This window comes from Epinephelus fuscoguttatus, linkage group LG17, assembly GCF_011397635.1.
Source record: "Epinephelus fuscoguttatus linkage group LG17, E.fuscoguttatus.final_Chr_v1".
NCBI lineage: Eukaryota > Metazoa > Chordata > Actinopteri > Perciformes > Serranidae > Epinephelus > Epinephelus fuscoguttatus.
The window spans coordinates 19,293,661-19,318,349 of NC_064768.1; positions in this window are offsets into that span (position 1 = coordinate 19,293,661).

A 24,689-nucleotide genomic window follows, 5' to 3' on the forward strand; every position below is an offset into this window, starting at 1 on the left:
ACCAGAATGCACAGTACCAGTACAAACATCTCACAGTAAATTATACCAATATGTACAGTATCAGTACAAACAACAGTAGACACCATGGAATTATACCAATATGCGCATGTAAACAGTCCCAATTCTAGAATAAACGGTACTGTATGGAAACGATGCAGCTGCTTGGAGCTCAAATTGAATGGGAAACAAAGTTAAGTGTTCACTTAGCTGGGCGTAACTTAGCTGGGCGATGTCCGTCGATAGCTGCCTCCGTGAGAAGAGAACAGAAGGAAGGGAGGGGGGTATCACTGTCCGAGGGCTGCCATAGAATGGCAACGAGGATGTCAGCTGACCAACACTCGCTACCCGGTCCCTGGTTGCGGCGATTTGAAATGCTGGCCAGCTAGGAGTTAACTAGCAGCCAGTACAGTACAGTCCTCTCTCGGCTAGCTAACATTTAGCCGTGTTACTTACTGATCCATTGAAAGAAAGCTAGCTGGACATCGGTGTTGAAGCCTCTTTGGTCACGAAGCTCCCTCCATCTCTTGAACGCCTGACTGAGGTTTACTCTTGTTTTTCCTCTTCTTTTAGCACTCTCCTTTTTGCTCTTCTTTGCCTCCTCAGACAGAGGAGCTCATTTGTTTTGCTAGGCCATTTTTCACTTGTCTCCAAACTTTGTCCGTCTGCCATTGTGCTCGTGACTAAACTATCTCATGCCCAACTCCTCATAAGGACCGGCTCCAGTCCCTGATTACCAGTTTTGCAATACATAACGCGTTTCCTGCCTTAAAGCAGATTTTTTCCGCGAAATTTCGGCACCAGTGGCAGAAGCTTACCACAAAGACTGAAAAGCCACTAAGTAACCTATATGTAAATCCTGATAGTCTGATTTTACTGTGGCCACTACCCTGTGCAACCCACATTATTTTCTTATTGATATATTTAGGAAAAGATGCTATGTGTTGCCTCTTTAAGATCCAAACTTTCAGGAGGTTTTTACTGGGAGCTGAATAATCAGTTAAGGTCTCTTCCTTTTCAAAACAATGCTCCAAAATAAAGCAATTCTCATTCGAAAAATACATATTTTTTTGATGCTCTCATCATGGTAAAACGCAATGCAAATGGCCCTATCTACAGCCAGTGTTTGGTTTTTCTGTTTAGGGTTAGTGAAGAAATATGGCGGTGCAACATGGTGACATCCATGAAAACACGATTCTTATTTTCATGTGATTAAACACTCAAGAAAACGTTCTTGTTATACAAATCATTTCTGCCAATATATCCCCCCACATCATACACACTGGATCTTTACAAAAAAAAATTAAAAAAAATTATTATAACAAAATTATTATTTATTACTGTTATTAGAGGTGGAGTGTGTGGGACCCAAACTGATGAAGAAGTAAAGTCAGTGGCAACAGAACACAAAGGTTAAACACTTAAAACACTTACAAATATGCATGTCTGCATTAATTAGTTGCTGATGAGCTGGTCTTTTAACCAACTTGTAGTAATGGATTGTATAATGAAGTACCTCGACTTATCATGGACCAAGCAGAGACAGCAGTGCACATTTATTTGAGTTATTTGGCATTAAAGTAAGCGATGCCAGTTGCTGCATACATTAATGTAAGTAGTTGACAGACACAGCTGTTTCCAGCCAGAACTTCTTTTGAATTTCTCTCCAGCTCTTTTGTCTCTTTTATTTCCTGTGAGATACTATTAACCTGTCGGAAGTGAAAAATCCACTGCTAATACAAGCCCTCGAGAATTCACCACCTGCCTCCGTCCCCATGGAAACCTAATCAGCTGTAGAGCGAGAGAGTGGCAGAAACAGGCAGCATGTGAGACAAGAGGATGAGCGAGAGACAGAAGGAGACGAATGACTGCTGAAGATGTTTTTGAGGAATCGAGGATAACGCAGTCATGGGTCTCTTCCCGCATGTTTTAAATTAATTTATCATCCATCCAGTCTGTTACAGTATGATGTGAGGAGGAATTATGAAAGCCTCGTTTATTGACTTTTGTTAATCAGGAGGAAGTAATGAATCAGTGTCTGTTACGAAAACAACTCCTCCATCTCCACCTTTTGATCACATGTGCATGAAACGTCAGCTTGTGTTTTAAAAAAGATGAATTCTAAGAGCCAGTTATTGTAAAGTCTGGATAAAATGGTAATGTGTTTTGTAATATACTGAAAATGTACAATGAGCCATAGTCTGGATGTTTGTTAGGTTGTTTTCTGCCTTATAGATCCCCAGTTACTGTTACAGTCAGAACATGCAAACTCCTCCTGGGATCTAACCAGGAACCCTCTTGCTGTGAGGCGACAGTGCTAATCACTACACCACCATGCCGCCCTCCCCCAAAAATATTAGAAAAAATATATATACAATACATATATAAACAAACAAATTGCTGTGGTTTCACAGGAAGCCATCTCCGTCCAAAATAATCATTCATAGTCTCAAATTAACATATTGCTATTATAGTTATGCTCCAGAATGGTCAGTTAGCTGCTGAGTCTCCTTCACCCCCACTGTTACAAGGGTGATTACGGCCCTGCTTTAGCCCATTAGCTTTCGGTCACACAACAAGCTGGAAACACAGCATTGACATGTTATGTCATGGTGGATGTGTTAGCAAACAGTGGCATATTTACACATCCAGCAGATGATGATCTGTTGAACATAAACATTCAGTTGGAGTCAGAGCTGCAGAGTTGAGTGATAATTCTGTGTGGGTTGTTGCTCATCATCATCATTTGATCAATCGTTCACAGTCCAACTAATTGACTGCTCCTTCAATGACAGGCAAACACAAGGCATATCTCTACACAGTGCTGCTATCATAAATATTCCTTCAAACCACACATTATGTGCAATTATATTCTTTTCATTACCCTTGAGTGTGTTTAGGGACTTTGATGCCTGCAAGCCTTTACACTTACTCCCCATCTTTATCTTTATTCAATTGATGTCCCTGCATAATGCATCTGTTACAGAGAGTGACCTCTCTGTCTGTGTGCTGCTCTCTCGTCCTTGATGAGCTCTTTGTTTTGATCCCTCGACACCAAATTCTCATCAACTCTCACTACAACACTCTCTGCATGTCTGTCCCTCCTCCTCTACAGCAGCTCTCCATTACTCTTATCACCTTTTTTCTATCAGTGTTGCACAAACTCGACATATTGTCTGCCTCTGCCTTGCCCACCACTTCCGCTCGCTCCCGGTTACTCTCCCTCCCTCCCTCCCTGTGTGTCTCTCTTTTGCTTTGGCTCTTGTCTCACAGCCAGGTTCACGTCAGCATAATGTGAGACTGCTGTGTTTCTACCCACAGCTGAAAGCCATCTCTTTCTGATTTTACTTTTATATTTGCCAGTCTCTCATTTTTCTCTCCCTGAGGCTTTCTGCTTCACTTTGTCTCAGTGGCTTTGACAGTCTCTCCATTGACATCTGGATAATCTTTGCCTGTGAAGACGTCTTCCCTCAAGCCACAGCGACTATCAAGCTCTATTCAGGACATCAACACTGGTCGCTTTCAGCCAGACAGACACAGACAGGAAACAACAGATCGTCATGTTTCATTATATGTTGAAAATTATGTTACATTGCATACAACAACAAAACAAGCTATTTCTCTGCAGTCTCAGTTTGCCATATTTGCAGCTACTGCAGCCACAAGGGGTCATCCCTATATTCCCCAGGTTCTATGTTCCCTGATCGGGGAACATAGGACCCTTTTGGGGTCCCATACAAAGCGGGGAACATAGAACCCGGGGAACATAGGTACGCTCCCCAGCCACAACACCCACACTGTCAATCAAGCTAATGTAAAGTTTGATAATAAAAAGATTATATATCAGTAACAAAATTTCTCAAAATAAACATGCAGACAAGCATTAGAAAATGTATATTAAGTATTAGGACAAACATTTTGTTTAACAAAACTGAAAGTTTCTTTTGATGAAATCATGCAGCAGGTGACTTTTTGAAATCAGCAACTGGTAGCCATCAGAGGAACTGCAGCTTTACAATAGATTACCTCACCAGAGTCACACCTCACCAGTGGTGGATTCACAAGTGCATACATATGCCCAAGGGTGGAAGTAAATCATTACATATCCTCCCAACACTGTAATTTTCTTTGTGTGTAGGCCTACTGTGATGACTGTGAGGTGTAGGATCCAAAATGCAGACTCAGAGGGAAAAAGGGTGAACAGGTTTTATTGAGTACAAAATTGTGCAGAGAACTGAGGAGATCTGGAGTCGAGGTTCTGAGTGAGGAAACCGGGTGAGAGTGCTGAGCTGTGGGTTACGGAGAGGCACGGAGGGAGACACTGGAACAAAAAGCAGGAGAACGAGGGTTAGCACACGAGGAGCAAGATAAACCATCAAACTTGCTATATACTTAATTCTCTGGGAGCTCAGAGGAGCCGAGATACCGCTGCGAGCAGTTGCAGATACTCTGGCACTGAGGCTAGAGACGGTGGCAGTCTTAACAGCCTGTTGATTGCAGATGGAACACAGGTGTGCGCACTCAGCCTCAGTGCAGGGCGGGAGGAAGGGAGAAGCCTCTGGAAACAGGTAAGCACAGCAGCAAACAACCCACACAGGAAGAAGGCTCCGGAAATGTACGTAAAAATAAAAGCCGAAGGTCAATGCTCACCACACCTACTTCTATTTTTTTGTGGTTTTTTTTTTAATCTGTCATTTTTGTGAAGTTTTATTTTTGTAGCCTGCTTTCTATTACATGTACTTCTTTGCTAAACAAAAACAAAATAATAAACTGTGTGAGAATGAAAAAAATGAGATAAAGCATCTGCAGAACAGAAGATGCTGCAGGTGTGTCTGCAGCCTTGGGAGGACTGAGACGTGACTCCTGGTGAAACTGCACTCAGCTGAAACTCTGCAGAAATGATGGTATACATGTTCTAAAGGTTTATGTTCCAGTGGCAGTTGACACTATACAAAAAATGAACAATAATGTAATAAAAATGAAAACATATTTCACTGATAAAAAGATGGTTTCTTCACAGGTTGGGCTGTCTACGCGGTAGAAAGATGCAAATACTTTTGCCAGTGGTACAGTATCAAAAGAGAAAACAAGAGGACAATGACCATTTGCTATCCCTCAACAGGTAGAAAACCTACAACTACCTAGACTCACAAGTCAGCCTTTAGACGCTTTGCTTAACTAAAGACTGATGTCTTTTTCCCTGATTTTGTGTTTAGATGGGCGGATACAATTTCAGAGTTTAAAAAAACTCCCTACATTGCAGAACCAATAGTAAATCTGCAGGGCGGTCCTTCGGTGGCTCGCTGAACTCTTGTGCTTGTAAACATGGTCCCACTAGAAACACGTGTAGTGGTACAAAATGGCTCAGCCGCGCTCGCAGAGAACGCCGTCAAAGTTAGTCGATGTTTGTCGCGTTTGCGGCGACACATTCTCACCAACTAAAAGAAACAAACATAATCTTTTACAAGGCCATGACCCATCCATCCAGCCGGACTATAGAGGGAATTGCCCTGTTGTTTACAAATACTTCCGGGTAGAAAACCAGCAGAGCTTGTTTGTAAAGTCTATAAACACAATGATTGAACAAACATTACTATTTCTGTGTGCACGTTTAGCTTACCTGTTTGCCCTCTTAGCCGTTAGCGGTGTCTGTAATAGGTAATAACTCATTAAACGGTCCGTGAAAAAAATATCTTTTCCAGCGGATATCTTAGTTACAACATGATTGAGCTAGCAAAGCAGTTTTGTGTTGCTATGTGTGGTATTTATTCAGTTTTGGGAAATGATGATGTCTAGAAAGCATCAGTGGCTGCAGCTGACAGGGTCAGTTAACACTAGTAGCAAAGCTAACATCAGGACGTCATCTGTTAAAAGCCTCCCGTTGTCGGATACGACATGAAACTACTCCAGTTAGCTCAATCATGTTGTAACTAAGACATCCACTGGAAAAATATTTTCTTCACGGATGAGCACACGTTTGATAAAACGGAGTTAAATCTCTCGGCATCCATTTTGTGTGTTTGTTTCCTTGTGGACGAGAAAAGGGGGAGCGCACGTTTCCGAGAAGGCGTGTCCTTTTCAAAAATGCAAGAGGTGTTGCTTTGTTGCCAGCCGTTTTCGCCGGTGTGTTAAACACACTTTAGAAAGGAGTGCCCCCAGACTATCAGAAGGCGGAGATCTCTGATTATCTGGTGGCGAGACTAACGACTACCAGAATGCACTGCGCCACATTAACTAATAAAATGCTCCCGCTGGTGGGTGATGCAAGCTTGGACGTTTTTCACAGGAAACAACATGGCAGCTCCTGGTAACAAACAATCTTGAATCACAGCTAAACAGTAGCCTAAGCTAAAATATACTTCTGAAAACAGTGGAGCTGAGAAACAGGAGACTCACTACCAGAATACTTCATAATTCATCAGCATTGCTTGGTTTTACCGTTTTTTTCAGCTTCAGTTTTAACAATACAAGAAACAGTATGGCGCCTGTTTCTTGTTTACATATTCTTGTTTTATGGTGCACTAAAAATGTTTCTGAAGACATTTTAGTTTAAGAAACAGTCAATACAGACAGAGCCCGAGTGGACTGTAACACGCACTGAGGGTAAACAAGCACAGAAGTTGAACCTGGAGCTGGCTGTATTGTTTCATGGTGCTCAAGACTCACTGAATGCCTCAGACAGGTGGGTACAACATTAAAATGTCCAACCAAAATGTCAACAGTTGCTGTTCTTGTTGCACCCGCCCTGGAGTCCTGGACTTGTTATTTTATGTCAGTCATTTTTGTTACTCGATGGCTACATCGAGGAAGGCAGTTGTATTGATGATTGATGATCAGTTGTATCAACAGACTACGAAGTGGCGTCTATAGAAAATGAATGTATTGGTTTTTTTTCTGACATAAGTGCTCATGTTGCTCATGTTCTTCAACTAGTGTATCTTCCTGTCCCCCTCCCTTTATAAAAATTAAAAAATTAAACTTTTAGTCAGAGCACATTTTAACTACATGTTATGCAAGAACTTTTGCTTTGGTAATATAGTACTCTTTCCACCATGCCTGCACATACTATTCACATGCACACTTGCCAACACCACAGATCACAATGATAAAGGACTGGGCTTGATCTGTTGCACTGTTTTGTGTGGTTTGTGTTTGCTGAGGTTTCTCCTTCTGTCATCATCTAACTTGAACTCTAAGAACAAGACAGGAGAGAGGCATAGTATCATAATCACCTATATGAGCTCACTGAATCTTGTACTAAAGACCTGCAACAAATGCCTTAGCAAAATTATGATTTTTTTTTTTTATACATCAAACTGTGTCGCAGTTTAATACTGCGTTGCATAATCTTGCATAATGAAACTTGCCCTCCCATTCCCAAAGTATTATCTGCTAATTGCAGACCATGACACAAACAGTGTGTGTGGTTTGGGGCCATTTGGTGCAGTTTTCAGTAGAGCAGAGTGTAGTGTCTGACACATATTAAGCAGCCTGCACAGATTTGTTACCATCTTAAAAATTCTTAAAGCCTTCAAAAGGAATCACTGTAGCTGTAGGGCAGATGCAGTGGATTGTATGAGACTGTGCAGGTGTTAATGATGTTGTTTTGCACTTTCTCGTGTACTGACACACTCACTTTGCACCGCGTCTACAACAGTAGCTGTAGGTGTTTCACAATTTCAAACAAATCCAAAGCAATATATCATCATGATGTAAATGTTGCAAAGTCAAAAGGAAGAGAAAACATTTTTTTTTCAGTTACCACCTGTTCATTCAAGCCAAATATGATGGCTAGCAGGAGTTATTAAGCATTGTTATGTGAGCTACTATAGGAAATTATAATCATTGTTTAAACAAGAAAGAAAAAGTTTTTAAGCTCTCTTCTGTTGGCTTCTGCTAACTAGCTAAGTTGATGTTTTTAGTTGATGTTATTCTGGACAGCCCCATTCAACCAGGGGGCTCTTTCTGCTATATGCTCGTGTGACAGTGCAGAGGAGAGAAGGAGAGGAGACGTGTGCTTTATGGTGAATAAGGACTGGTGTGACAGTGGAAATGTGAGGTGTTGTCCTGTTCTCTGCTGTGGCTTACTCTTATATACCGTTCAGATGCGGCGAACAGTGCAGTGCTGCCCATGTTCGGGAGGATAGACCATACGGCCATCTTGTTGGGACTGGGATATTTGGACGGTTAAATCATTCCACAACCAGAAACTATGGATTACCAGAACCATCCGGAAAGATGGACGATCATAAAGCTGCAGCCGCTGATGTAGGAAGACACAAAAAGGAAGTTCAAGCAGCTGATGTGATCACATATAATTGGAGCTGTATGTTAGATAATTCCATGCGACCAAAAAAAGAAAAAAGATTTATTTAAAAAGCTCATGTGGACTAGTAGTGGATTAAATAAGTATGCTGTATTTCCCTTTATGTGTTTTGTCGCCTACAGTCTTGGTTGCCTTTCATTCATCTACCTGTGTGGCCACTGCCGTGCAACTCTACTCTGCACTATTCTCAGTAGTGGTATATTTTAATGTCCTAATGGATCTCAACAAGGTGTGTATCTACACAGTTGCACCTTCCAAACCACTTTCCAAGGCTGACAAATCAGAGAGGAAGATCAGAAGGGTCCAAATGAGCTGAATGGGTATAATGGAGCTACTTGGCTTGTTTTAGTTATGAATAGCTACGGTAAGGTATAAAATGCACCAAAGGAGGGTGAATGAATGACATCATATTCTCTTAATTATAACTGACTAAAGGGAGGTGGGGTAAATATCTATTCTGAGGAAGTATTTAAAGATGAGTCAACTCTAAGTGATGGCTGTGTACTGTACATGTCTTCCTCTGCCGCTCTTTTCTCTTCAAGAACAAAACCCACATTCTGTTTCTGTGAGTGTTCACGAGTGGAACACTGAGCCAATTTGACGTCAGTCAGAATTACACCTCTATTTCTGTCCAACTAGCCACACACCTAATTATTAATATAATATACAGTATATATAAACAAATGATGAAGCAGGATCATTTTGCAACTCCATAATCAAAGTGTGATACAGAAAACAGTCCAGAGTTAGTGGGTAAAAATGAACAGTACAGGTGTGAAACTGTGCAACATTGTGGTACAAATGAGCAGACCTGCAAGTGTGGCTGACATTCTCATGAAGTGGTGTGATGCTGACACAGTTGATGTGCTGGTTACATAGTTGGGTGTTTGTGTCGTTCCGTTGAGGATTTGTTCCTGTTGGGGTGAGAGCCCATGGAGAGGGGAGCTGTTTAGACAGGCAGAACACTCTCTACCCAAACTACAGCAGCCTGCAGAACACTGGTGTCCGGATGACTGCGGCCTGCTGAAAGTAGGGGTGGGCAGGTCAATATCTAAGTCATCAATATTACCAAATACAAAGTCTTGGTTTAAGTATCTATACTCAGCCCAGTTGCCAATAAAATGTCGGCATTGTATGTTTCTGCAAACCACAAATATGTCACATTTGTACGTTTCATCAGGATGAGGCAGTTTACATTTCATATGAGCTGAGTTTCAGAACTGTTTGAGACCAACAAACAACCAAAGTGGATGTTTATTAATGACAGTTCAGGACATGTCCAGCTGTGTTAGTAGCAACAATGAGAGTATCTAATGAGAGTTCAGGACATGTCCAGCTGTGTTTGTAACAAGAAAAGCAACTGTCCAGTGGTGTTTGTAATGACCAAACCGGGTATGTTAAGATAAAACATGTTTTCTAACCCTAGCCAAGTGGTTTTTGTGCCTTACATTATCAGAGGTTAACCACAGGATTGTTGCAGCATAAAATTGAAAGCTGAAACAAAAATAAACATAAAGTTTGAACATATCCACAACAATGTACAATGCCAAAATTCATTCTGGCGATTGGGTTGCAATACCAGGATCAATGGAATGAGTCTTGCAGTGGGTAAGAAAGCTAAGTTTTTATAGATTAAACATTTGGACTTAAAGGGTTGTTGTTTTTTAATATATATTACATACTATACTGATACTGTCCGTATTGAGGCCCCAGTTATTTTCCTTTGTAAACAAACTTTTCACAACCACATTCTTTGTCAGACCACAACAAGTTAACACCCTCCCCATGAAATCACACAACCTTTTTCCTGTTCCAGCTTTAGAAAAACGGCTATAACCGGAAGAGTTACAACTGCACTGGAGTTCAACGCCCACAGCAATTTCACTCGTCCAATATTTCACACCTCAGTTATAATTACTTTCGGTCTGAACGTGGACGGGCCATAATTTCAAAATAACCTGTCAAACTAATAATAAGTTTATTCTCAAAACACCTCTTTTTACTTTCAGTGACGTTTTGCAGTTTCATTCGTAGTTATTTAGGGCCTGTGGATCACCGGAAGTGCTGAGTATGGACTTGTAATGATAGAACGGTGTGGCCTGTGAATGAGAATGGACTGTTTCACTTGTGATCAAAAACTCTGACTGGAGAAAAATCACAAAGTACTACACACTGTTAATGCCTTATTTTCACTGTAGGGTAAAATTCAATGTTGATGACAGAAATGTTAATAAACTGAGTACAAATCATCAACTGTGTTTTTACTCTTGACTTGAGACGTGCTTGACTAACATTGACAAAAGATTCGACTTGATTTTGACTTGGCAATCATGACTTGAGAAATGGAAATGGATTGGGCACGCTCTTCGAAAACCAATGACAAACATCACCAGACAGGCACTGATGTGGAATACTCAGGGGAAGAGAAAGAGAGGTCAGCCAAGAAACACCTGGCGAAGGTATCTGCAGGCAGACACCAAGAAGATGGGATACACCTGATCACAGATAGAAAAGAAAGCCAGTGACAGGGTACTCTGGAGGTCCCTTGTCGACGGCTGAAACCCCAAAATGTGTGTAAGGCATAAGTAAGTAAGTAATCATGACTTGAGACCTAACTCAGACATGAGGCGCATGACTTGACTTTCAGGTCAACACACAGGGAAGCTGTCATGGAGGGTGCAAGTCCAAAAATATAAACTTTTTATTTTAAGGATAATGTTGTGGATGACATTGGTAGGAAGAGAATAACGGTGTGCAAAGTCCACTACAACATCCAACTTCATTTGTCACTGCAAACACCACAAAGACAGGAACATGAATGTGTATTTTCAGCTTACTTATCAGTTTACCAGCTAGTTAAATGTTAGCTAGAAATCTGAGGTTTTACCAGATCATCAGAATTTCATATGACTTGACTTGTAACTTGCTTGATTCTCAACACAGTAACTTGGGACTTGGGTTAAGACTTGAATTTCTCCCACTTCTGGTTTCAGTTTTCATACATGTGATTCTAAGATTGGTTTCAATATATATATTTATCTAAGAAATTACAGTGAAAATGAATGAACACAGCTTACCAGAATAGCTAGCTAATATTAAAACATTTTCCTCATAGCCTTTTCCTAAAAGGCAATTTCATAGCAAGTGTACTTCTATTTTTGTTCTGTTAGGGGAAAAAATAAAATTGTTGCAATCAAATTCCCCACTTATTTTGAATCCAAGACCCTGTGTTTCCATCAGCTTATTGGTTCCAGTGTGGCTGTTTCAGAAATATTTGCCCCTTGTTTAGAGCAAGGTATTGCATATACCACCAAAATCGGATATAAATATGTTTATCACATAACAAGTTCATTAATAATATTATGAAATAGGTGACATTTCAGAAAATGCTTTGTAACTCATTATTTACATGACATGTTGCCTTGAGTAGAAGTATTTGTGTTTCTTGAAGTAACTGTAATATCATGCTACCAATTAGAGTATATTAAGTCAGTCTTTTGTTTTGTTTTTTTCAGAAAATTGACTCACTTTAAAACAGTTGACTCAGATCTTTGGAATTATAAAGGGATTTCAGTTTGAGAGTGACTTTTCAAGTCACGTTTTCCATCTCCGTGTTTGTTTTTCTTTCAGAAACCACTCTGCGGAATGGAGGGCAATTTCGTGCGAGATGCATTCAATTCTGTTTTTGTCACTGACAGACAAGAAGTGACAAGCAAGAAGTCCATATGTGAATAGGGTCAGTCAGATTTTGTAAACAATGTCACAACAACAAGCTTTTGAAATGGATGATTACAGTTCAGCCGACACTGAAGGTTTGCTTATTCAAATGTCAGGGATCTTTTTGTCTCTGTCAGACACCCACTGCAGAGTAGGCTGGCATTCTGACTAAATCCAACCTTTGCCAAGCTGAGGCTGTTGCTGAGGATGACTAATCAGTTGATAAATAAGCTGGTGTTTTGACCATTGTAAACTGAAGGCTTTCTTCTCTGTGTCATAAGTTAACTGTATTGTTTTGTGTGTGTGTGTGTGTGTGTGTGTGCGTACAGGAATTTTTCTTCATGTCTCTAAAGGATTTGAACTCAGGGTTCTTGTATGGCATTTTCATGGGTAAAAGTTTTACTCATCTGCATTAACATACAGTAGAATATGCTTTTCAGAACAGGAGGCGTAATGAGCAGCCAAGAGTTTACACATATGTTCTGTCTGAACTTTTACAGATGGGGAGGGCAGAGTACAGCCTGAGAGCTGCAAAGAGTTACTCACTGGGAGCAGATTGGGTTAGAGGGTAGTGTGTGTGTGTGTGTGTGTGTTCACTCACCATCGTAATCTCACACATAGATCGCTGCACACTCCTACACACACACACACACACACACACACACACACACACACAAACACACGTATGCCCCCCTTACATGTACAATCATACTCTCAGTCACATCAAGGCCATAAATTAGACCTTCCCACACACACCTGCACTGTCTCACACACCATTATCCCCAGTATAGCAGTGGATGTGAGACAAAAAAAAATAACATCTGAGCATTAAAGTTATTCAGTTTGAACTTGAGTTAAGGGTTTTGTTGAGTTTTTTTGTTTGTTTGTTTCTGTTTTTTGCAAGCTACTTAATTATTCATGAGAGAAAGTTGACAGTGTATTGTGAGAAATGTTAATGCGTGTGACAGAATAGCTGTATGTGACAAGTAATGCATGTGAGAGAGGATAGTAGTGACTGTGAGTGAGAATACTTAGGGGGAAAAATGACAGATGTGACAGATGACAGTAATGTGTGAGGAAGTGTTTCAAAGCACGTTTTTGACCATTAGCAACGCTAGGAAGCATTGTTTCTATGTGAGAGGGCCCTGCTTTGTTTGTATCACACATGTGTTTGCGAAGGTTGCAAAGAATCTAGAAAACGTGAATCTGCACATTGCATGATTCTAAACATAAAAGGAAACAGTGCAAGAAAAGACAAAACAGTGCAAAGGGAACATGTTTGTAAGACCTTAAAGATGTGCACTTCTTGAAGACATAAAGCTGTAGATCAGACCACAAAACTATAACAGCAGATCAGAATTTTTGGCTTGCTGAGCGACCACTCTGTGGCCGGGAACCCAACAGAGCAGCTTCAGGGTGCTCTTGCCTCTTGTCTGAAGTTGAATCTACCAGCTCCATGGACCTCCTTTATCAGCTGTGGAGCCCCATGTCTGGCTTTAGGGGTGCTCTGTGGCACTTCCGCCTCCTTTGCACACAGGGATCGCACCATAGGGCCACTACAAAATCCCTTCTTTATGCCTCCCTTTTGTTTTTACACAGACCCCAAATGATGACAGCATCGTGCTGCTCCAGTCTGTGATTGTACACTGCATCGTGGCTTTGCGGAATCAAAAGAAGCGTGATGGGTGTGACATCTAACACAACAGCATCTCTAGTGTGACATAAAACATACATGTCGGCAGTGCTTTCTAAACAATAACAATGGCATTATCATGTCAGTCGTGGGCCGCGGAACACATCTGAACAAAGGGGGGCCATAATTTCAAGTCACGTGGAGGGGGTGGGGGGGCATATGCATTGAAACAGACAATATTACTGACATTGCGGAGCACTTTTTTTATTCCGATGCCACACAGTCACATCTACAGTACACGCATGAACACGAACACATGCTTGCTCAGATTAACCCCTCTGATCCCACTCTAACATTCACACACAACAGGCCAAGCCTATTTACACATAAACACACAGATGAAACTATAGCAAACAACAAAGTACATCCAGTCCACAACCACAACCAAAACTCATCTTGCTGTCTTGAATCTAAATCAACATCATATTCATTATCATCACAAGTCAGCACCCATATCAGACTGATGTGCAGAGCCGCACACACACACACACACACACACACAAATTGGTATGAAAGCTGGTTCAGGGCATATTGGTCCATTTATGAATAAATATGGAGTGGAAACGCTCATGCATGTGCACCAAGTTCCTGTGTTGACATCCTGTCGCTAGGGTACATCTTCTTCTTCTTCTTTTTCTTCTTCTTCTACTGTTTAATGGGGACCTGCGGGACTCAGCGGGACCCAATCCCAATGCAGCCCTCTATGTCAGAGTACAAAAGTTACCCGGGCCATGGCCCCCCTGGACCCCCCGGTTCCGCGGTCTATGGTGTCAATAACAATCATCTGACATTGTCATTATTTGGTGGCTGATCTCGTGCTCCGCTCAGATAGTAAGAAGCTCCAAAATGTCATTGTTTTCCCAATTTGCGGACATTTACACTGCTCTTCTTCTTTTAGTTAGCCACTACCTGCTAACAGCTACATTATAAATCTCCTGTGATGGATCACACACATTACACGTTGTCAAAATGTCACACCCGTGAAGGGATGACATGACGCAAAGGGCTGAAGTTGATACTGAATCGCTGCAGCAAGGACATAACAGGAGGGTTCGAATTATCACTTCCTTCCAGACATCTGAAAAGCAAAACTACTTAATAGCCTGCTGGGAACATTTTGACTCAGAGGAACACTTAAATCATTTTACAGTGGGTTTTAAGGATTTCCTTTTTTGTTCAAACATTGCTGCCATGATTTGCCCCAATTAAACACTCTTTTTACCACTTACAGCCACAAACAAATTTTGTTCTCAAATCTAACACTTAAAAGTTTCTTTTGAAAATTTGTTAAATATTCATCAATTATCAGCCCACCGTGTTATGAACCACTCTTCACACTGCCATGAATTAGATCCACTGCACAGCACTTAATTAGTAAGAAAATAGGTCACTTCTAAAGCTGGTTTGCCAGTTACTCCTGTCGTTTCCTTCCTCCAAAACAGCAGTAAAAAAACACCTAGAGCAAACTTAAGTTTTCATTATAACAAAATGACATCTGGTGTATTAACGCAGTGCTTACTCCACATAAAATGCACAGGGGCTACATCACTTCCAGACATGTGAACTAACATCAGTGATGAGGAGGAACACTGGAATGAATATTGGGCATTGTTTTTGGCATTCAAAAAGATTTTTTGGCTTGGCAGGGGTTCATGTTTGCCTGGTGGTCCGCCAGGGCTGTACAATAACAGAGAACACTGAAAGCAAACCAGGGCCTGAACACTTGTCACATGTCACATACAGGGTAAAATGGTGCTTTTAAAAAGTGATGTGTGTGTTTAATTACTATTTATAGCCCATATGGTAGTGTGTGTAAGAGAGTAAGATTATGAATGCTCTTTAAGAGTGTATGGTATTGTTGTTTATTGGTGTATATGTGAAATAATCATGGTGAATGTTAGAGCGAGTGTGGTTTATGAGCAGACTGAGTGCTGCACACACAACACAGCTACTACAGTATGAATCAGATTCAAATCCACTATAGTTAAGAAATGCAGAAACTCAATGTAGAAAATGATGTTGTAAAGTTGATCACTGTAGTATTCATGTACATGTGGTGGCACCTTAATAAGAGTGCATACAGTTCTTGCAAATGTGCACTCATTGTCATGGCCGTTAAATGCAGAGGCACCTGAGATCTTGGCTGCTGATATAGTTGAACATCTTATATTAGTTGCTGATTTAAAAGCTTTTATCTGTTAATATTTTGTAAGAAGTATGCTCACAAAAGTTTGCCCTACATCAAGGCCAGCCTGCAGCCTCACATGTTGGTCTTACAGACCCAGATGGCTTTAGGAGACGTAATCTCTCCATCAACTCACTGAGTGTACTGACAAACAGAGCAAAGGGACAATCCTGACTGAGCTAGATATGCAGTCAATTCTCTGTTGACACAAGTGGCCTTAACCTCAGCAGAACACTCAATCCTGCAGAGCGGTCCAAAACTTTGAATTGGCACGATGCAGCTCTCTCATGCAACACTTTTGTTGTTCTTGTTGTTATGCTGTTTTGCTTATTCAGGAAAAAAAAATGTCAAAAAAGCAGAACTTGATTTTCTTGGAGAATTACTTCCACATAATTTCCCAACTCATTTGATGAGACAAAATGTAAGTTTAGTTAGCATAGCTGTTTTGGGAGAGGTGACATTTCAGAGGCAGCATTGCTACAATTTCACAGTGTCATCGCCTTCTATTTCCTTCCTATGTTATTTTAGAAGCCAGGACAATGAGGAAAATCTACCATATCCCACTCACTAAGTGATTCATACATATTTATGCATATTTATGAGGGAGTAATCCTATTAAACATGGCGGTAATGCTCCACTGAGCTATTCTGAATGTATCACAACAAAAAGGCTGTTTTCCTCCAAAATATGCAACCTCTGTTTGTGATGAGAGCGAATACAGCTGAAAGTATCAGGACGAAAAATGACACTTGGCCTACTTGGCAAGCATTATGTTAATGGCAGTAGATTACGAAACAAACAGTGTGGCACTGTTGGATAATTTGTTTAACAAATCATGGGGATGACTAGAACTGCACAAGTGTCAGTCCCCACAGGGAGCTTTTTTTTAAGCCATTGCAATGATTTTATCTTCAAGTTTTTCATATTATTTTGTCAGTATTTTCTATATGATGCTCCTCCATATCAGCAACAAAAAAAAACAGTAGTGAAAACTCTTAACTGTCTAGCAATGTTTTGCACAATTTAGTGCAGCCTGGACCTCGACTGGCATGTCAGATGAGCGGACATTTCAATATTAATTATTCATCAACATGGAGATAATTTATTAGCTGTCAAAACTGACTTTGCAGCAAAAGTTCTTTTGGAATAAAAGTTCCCCATTCGCTGGCATTTCAGGACGCTACAACAGTTACAGCAAATGGGATTTTAAATGTCAGTATTAGTCAACTGTCATTTACACTAAAGCCCCTTTTCCACTTTTAGCATGGTACCTTTGGAACCAAAAGTAACCCATCAAACATGGTACCTAGACCCTGGCATTTCCAACGCAAGCAATACTCTTAAACGTAGGGTTGTTGTAACTCACTGCTCCTTCCACCACTCACTGTATTTCCTCATTATTGGTGACACAGATGGAAGTCTGCACCTTGTACATTGTCCACGCCAACATTTTCAGAACAGAATAAAACAGGCTGCAGTTAGAGTCTCTCTCCATGGGATATTTAAAAATAATGGCTTTGTGCATTTAGTCCTTCTCAGGCAAGCTCAGGGGTTTAGTGCTCCATAGCCTGCAGGAATGACTCTCCACAATGCTTTCTGTTTTTCTGCAAGTGAAGATTAGAATATATGCAGTTCACATGGTCAGAATTAATATATATAAATGCTTGAAGATCTACTCATTACTAAAAGTGTATGTCATATAAAAACTAAAGTGATGGTCAAAACTGTCACAGTGAAATTTAAGGTGTGTTGATGGATTCACGTCATCGCCTCGTGCATTGAGTAAGATTACAAGTTAGCGTTCCACCTTAAAAGTCACCGGCAGTCGGCCCAGTGAATGAAGTTATTTTTTTCTCTGACTCCAGCTGCTGTGAGGGGCAGCAAAACACTCTTTCATTTTATAGTTTCAGTCTACTAACTAAACTCTCCACAATATGAACAGTGGTTACATGAGCCTCAAAACCAGCCACAACTCAGCCCTGAGCAGAGTGACTATCCCCTATTGACTATCAATGGACAGCAGTGTTCACAGCTCCACCTTTCAGTACCAGATCTGTGTGCTAGGTACCCCAACAGAGGGGGGACCAAAAATGGTTACGGTACGGAAAGGTTCCATTGGTGCCATCCACAACTTTTCACAGTGGAAACAGAAAAAAACGCGTACCGAACTGTACTGTACTGCTTGGTGGAAATGGGGCTTAAGGTAGGAGATGAGACAGACTGGGGTTGTGTAAAAGAGAGAGTGCTGCTGACTTTGCAACTCTTATTACTGGTCATTGATACAGATCATACATTACTTAATAGCCCTTTGACTAAACAAATGTGAAATTGGCTTCTCTGACAAATAAAACATCCAAAATATTTCTTAAATTGTTGGTTTCAAATGCCAGTCTTCAGAATGCAATAGATGCACCATATGAAGGCTTTGTGTTACAGTCCCGCTCTCCAGAGACTTTTTGTTTATGACTGTACAGCATCATATCTTTTAGTTGCTTGTTTGAGTTTATCTGTTCTTAATTTCATCCCTGTGTTTTCACTCCAGCATTTAGCGTATCAAGAGGGTTTTGTTGTTTTGAGTTTGCTCCTTGTGTCATTCATTTATTTATTCTTGTTTTATGTTGCCGGTTTTATGTGTCATATACTCACCGTATGTGTCATGTCTTGTTTTACTTCCTGTGTGTTGAGTGTATTCCCACCTTAGTGATTGTCTGACCTGCCCTGATGTCTTTCACCTATTCCTCATCCTGTCTTCTGTCCCTCATTGTGACCTTCCTCCCATGTGTAGTCTGTGTGCTCTTTGCAGAAGTGTACATTTGTTTATCTACAGTGTTGAAAAAAAAAATACAATCAGACAAAGAATCTCACCCACATGTTCGCCTCTCCTTTCCTCCTCGACAGTTACACATACTTCTACATTAAAATGGTTTAAATTTTCAACTATACTGAAAAGTTGTTCAACCAAAAAATATTTCCACTCCTTTAAGGGTCATTGACACTGGTGATAACAATCACAGTGATGATAATAATAATAGATGTGTAATGCCGTGAAACCATGTTATTTTTGGATACAGTTATTGAAGATGGAAAATCTCCTCTGTCTGTGTCAGTTCATCTTGTCTGTTTAGTAAGCATTGCAGCATTGTTTTTCCTGAGTGATCACCTTGTGTTTTTGACTACCTTTCTGCGTATTAAACTTTGAAACTGATTTGCTTTTCTTTGGATCCTTCTGCCTGGTATTTTCCAGACTGTCTCCTGTGTATACAACTGTGTACAAATAAAGACTTCTTTCTTTTCTTCTTTCATTCTGTCAGTGAGTGTTACTTTTGAGTCCATTCTCTGCTGGCACTAGTGTGTGTGATACTTTGCATTACTGTGCCAGCTTGCCCACAGAGTAATTGTGTGGCTATGGAACATTTAGGCTGAATGAATAAGGGTTGTTGTGTATTTGAACAGCTCTACTAGAAGCTCAGTTCATTCCAAAATGACTCATATCAGTGTCTTGCTGATCTGGTCCCCCATTCATAGGACGAAGACACATCGGCAGCACTTTCTTCAACCTTAGATGAGTTTAGACACATAACTACTTTGAAGAAATCAATTGTGTGGGCCTAATAATAAGAGCCTACTACATAACCACACAAAGTGGCCAGTGATCCAGTTTTTCTTCAGTGAAAGTGAGTATTCGCAGGACTGCGAGACGTTTTATCAAGAAAACGTAATTATGGGTTATTTTAGATTGAACAACTAATGCTGCTGAAGTAATAATCTGTATTGAATACTATTATTATTAATAAGGGTGTCAGTGGGAGCCTATAAACAATTTCTAAGTATGATTATTGTAAAGGGACCCTTATGCACAATATTTAGAAAGAAATACAGATTTAATTTAAACATGACTCGGATCAAGAAATGAGTTGTTATGGGCTCATTTGTCTTTATCATTCCCATTGGACTAGAAATATCACATAGATGCCAACAAGCACTCCTTATGACGCATGTAAGCTCCATAGGGCACTGGGGGGTTGGCAGGCGAATGGCTCCCATGCTGTAAGTGATAGCCTGATTTTAAAATCCGACACTATTTCCAGTTTCCAAACCCAGACGAAGTGCGTATGTGTGAAGGTTTAAGGGAGATGATGTAAAAATGTGGGCTACATATTATGTGCTGTTCTTGGCTAAGGCCAATATCCTCTTGGCTGATATTTGAAAGAGACACAAAATAGTAAATAGGATGGATCATGAGGGTGGGAGATGATACACAAAATTCTTGTCAGAGATTTATCCATTTTACAAATCTCATAACTGGAATTGCACCCCATCTTTTTTTTTTTTTTTTTTTTGTCAGTTTGCACTTTTTTCAGACTGGGATGAATTCCAATGACAGCTTAGCAGAATAGATCATTTTATTTTTAGACATTTAGCTCACCCCCTCATCCAGAGTGCCGTAAAATGAGACAATAGGATGTTCTTAAATTCCGGAACAAACAGAGGTGGATGTGTCAGGGCCTTAACACCCACGTCATTTAACATTAACATTACTAACTATTGATGGATCATGGGGCAGTATGAGGTCAAACAGAAGCTACCAGCCTGCCCAAGAATGGTGGACGAGACAAGACAAAACAAGTAAAACATCAGTTGCTTATATGTAGACAATGCCCTCAGGGAATTAATTTCTTTTTATGTCATCAGTCCAAGCAGTTTTCAAACATCCATAATGTTTTCAGCAGCACGTCGAGGTAGTTTTAAATCCACAAATCAACTTTTTCAACTTCACAATGCTTTACTTGTTCCTCAAGATGCAGTTTGAAGCAAACAGTTGTTGTTATCGACGTTATAGATATAGATCAGAAGGCTCCTGCTTCACCAACTAGTGTGTTCAGAATGCTGTTGTAACCTCTTAAACGCCAATTGGAAAAACAACTTTCTTTATGTTTCAACAACGCTGTGGTTAATGTGTGGTTATGTTTAGGGACAAAATCCATTTGTTTATGGTTAGGAAAAGATTATGTTTTGGCTTCAAATACCTGGTGTTGGTGGCACAATCCCTGCTGGAAAAGTGGCGATGGCTTGGAAAAGAAACAACCACTTTTGGCACCCTTGTAGCTCACTGTGCAGAATGCATGCCATTAAGGCTGAGTCCTTACTGCAGCAGTCTGGGTTCGTGTCTGGTCCAGGACACTTTGCTGCATGCTGGAAACGCAGATATGGGTCACTACGTAACACCCATGTTTGGGGACAGAAACACCCCTGAAATGCAGCAAGGGGCCACTAAAAAACAGTCACATCTGGGGGCAGAAACCATCCTGGAAATGCACTGACATGTCACTAAAAACACCCACATTTGAGGGCAGAAATCAGTCTCAAAGTGCAGCAACAGGCCACCAAAAAACACCCATGTTCGGGTTTAAACTGTCTTGGAACTGCAGCGACAGGTCGCTAGAAAACACTCACATTTGAGAGCAGAAACGTCACCTGATATGCCCTGATGCTACACTAATGAATGAAGTTTTTTGGTCTCACTCCATCCCCATCCCCTCCTCCTCCTCCTAATGACAAAATCAGCTCATACTGTGTACATGTCACCACATCATAACAAACACGGCTGTTTTTAGCTGATAAACAGAGTGACATGTATAACATTATTCATTTACACGGATGAAAACTGACAAAAAATTGAAAATATAATAATGTTGCAAAGGAAAAAAACAACTTCTTACATTCAAACCAGGATTATTATGGTCTGCACCAGGCTTTATTTTAGGGAACTTACTGTTCTGACCTATAAACCACAAACTGTATAAAGCATATGGTCGTTCTTTTTAGGAGAATAGCTCCCCAGGCAGCTATCAGTTTCTATTCATTGCAGCACCTGTGAGTGAGGATGGGAATGTGTGCCAGCCGCTTTGATGATCTTCCCCTTTCACTGAACAAATCCTCTGTGATTCACAATACGTGCATCGTGTTCAATAAGGAATCAATCACATTGAAAATTCCAGTCTATAATCTCCAGAAATCTGGTATCAGTTTTTCATTTTTTCCATGGCACATGCTTTCAAACTATGCATTCACACCATATATATAAAACTATAAAACCTGATTACCAATATAAAGAAAATATGAAGGTGATATTATATGTATAAAATGCAAATAATTGAGTGACATCAACAGATAAGGTTATAATGTTGAAATGAGCAATGTATTGTTTCATGAATAAAGTGCAAAAATCAACTTTATTTTATAGTCAAGTGGACCATGTTCTATTTAAGCAATATCACACGAGAGGGAGTGATGTTGTACTGTGATATCGTCATGCCTGTGATTCGGTCGTAGGCACGAGGCCGAATCACAGGCACAGCCGACTCTGCCTTCTGATCTGACTGTATGTTGCTTTTCTCCAAGTCATTGAGCTCCGCTGATGAAACACTGACAAACATGGATGTGTGCTCAGATGGATTCAGCTTCTCCTCTCCCTCATCTTCCTCTGATGACCATTCATAGTTCAATTCAAAACTTATTTTAGGAACTGACATTAACTGTCAGTTTTGATTTGATTGTTGATTGCAATCAGCTGTGAGGCGGAGTGATACATACACAGTGAAATAACCGTGATGTTGTACTCCAATATCGTGACGGTTTTACTGTCTCTCGACCAATCAGATTGCAGGGCCGGAACTAACTGTTGTATAATTTTTAACAATTTATCTGATGCATTAAAAAAATAATTTTAAAAACGCACAACACACATCAGTCAGTATCCATGGCAATAGATGCTTTCTGCTGGAGTTGCCAGAGTTGGAGAAAGCATCCCACAGTTAACCTGTTTATTTGTACCCTCCATCATAATGCAGGGTGTCCTGCACAGCTGTGAGTGTGAAATCATGCTGAGTGACACTTTGCAGGGATGTGCTGGTAAAAGGAATCAGATTGGGAAATGGCAAAAGCAAAATTGGTCTTATACAATTATGCCCATAAAACATATCCAGGAGTACTGCAAAGTACTGCACCAAATGTCAGGTCTCTGCATGGTGTATTTCTCGGCAAACTGAAATAAAAGGAAACCAACAGCTGCCTGGAGGGTGGGAGGTCACTCTGAGAACACACAGTATTGTGAGCTTTGGAAAAGCATGGTAGAAATGTTAAGTATATTTTGTAGTTATTGAACTAAAAATATGCACAGTCATATGATTTAACCCTTTGAGGGGCAGGTATCTTATGTCAGAGAAGCACTAAGATTAAAGTCCACTTACTAATGATTTTGAGATTTCAAACACTTCTGCCAGACTTTGTTCCCAGAAGTCAAGAACAAACATTCCTGCTCGATCATAGGCAAGCATGGACAAGAGGTCCTGAATGATTTGCTGAATGAAGACTGTGAGAAATAACCTCCATGCACAGAATATCAAACACCTGGTAATTAGCATCTTTTCATTAAAGGAGTAATTTGCCATTTGGGAAGATATGTTTTCTTTCTCTCTTGCTGAGAATTAGATGAAATCAATGGCACTCTCATATCTGTTGACTGTGAGGCAACATTGAAGATATGATTAGCGTAGCCTAACATCATGGGGCCACACAGGGGCCTGGCTTTGTCCAAAGGTAACAAAGACATCCTCCAACCAGCACCTTTAAAGCTTTCTAATTATCATGCTATATCTTCTTTGCTTAATCCATACACAGACAGAGGTGAAAAAATTACACGTTGTGGTTTTTCAGGTGGTTATGTGTGGGACTATTTCTGGGTCAGGAGCAGTGACCTCATGTTGTTATCATGAGGTTACCAGGCAACCAGATGTAATGTGTTCATCAGTGAACCTACTGCTGCCAGTAGCTGTGCTAAGCTAACCAGCTGTTTGCTGTAGCTAGATAGTTAGCATAAAGACCAGAGTGTGTATAGATCGAATGACTTTGGGCAGACAACTGGTAGTTGATAATAATTGCAGAGATATGTAAACTTGTTGGGTTTTTTTAAATCATTTTCAGCCCAAACTGTAACGTTTAAATGTATACGTATCTGATGTTGCTGCTTTACTTATTTTATGTACTTTGTTGCCTTGCTATCATCTTTGACAAACCAAATCTACCAGCATGGAAGCTAAGCAAGGTACTGTAATGGATGAGCACTGCAGCAAAACATATTTCAGCCACCTATAAAAAAATCTATGTCAATGTAAGTGTATGCTATATCAAAATATTCGCTCTGCTTTACTTTACACACTAAGGTAGACCAGCAACTGTCAATGGAGTTTGGAATATAACAGCTTCAATTCAGTGTAGGAAAAGGCTGTCTGACGGCGAGGTAAAAAGTGGTGAAAATATTCTACATATAGCATACACTTACACTGACAATGATTTCTTTTTGTTAGCCATTTCTTAGATGGCAAAAAGCTAACTAACTGAGGCAGCATGGTACAAGGATTTCTACCCTGAAGTTATTGTAAAGAAACATTGTGATTCAGTCTATCTGATCTTGTCATCTAGTTCTCAAACTACTCCTTTGACCCAGTATAGTAACAGACATGAAGTAAAAGACCTATTGATTTTTCTGTTGGTCATGCATGAGACACAACTCCTCAAACAGAGAACAGTCCAAGAAATACTGTGGACATTGCTGTGATGGGTTCTAAGTATTGTATTACCGTAGTACTTGACGCACATGCTGATGCTCATGATGAGGAAATGGTAACTGATCTTTTTTAAGATTATTTTTTGGGGCTTTTGCTTTTAATCGATAGGACAGTATTAAGTGTGAAGGGGGGAGAGAGGGAAG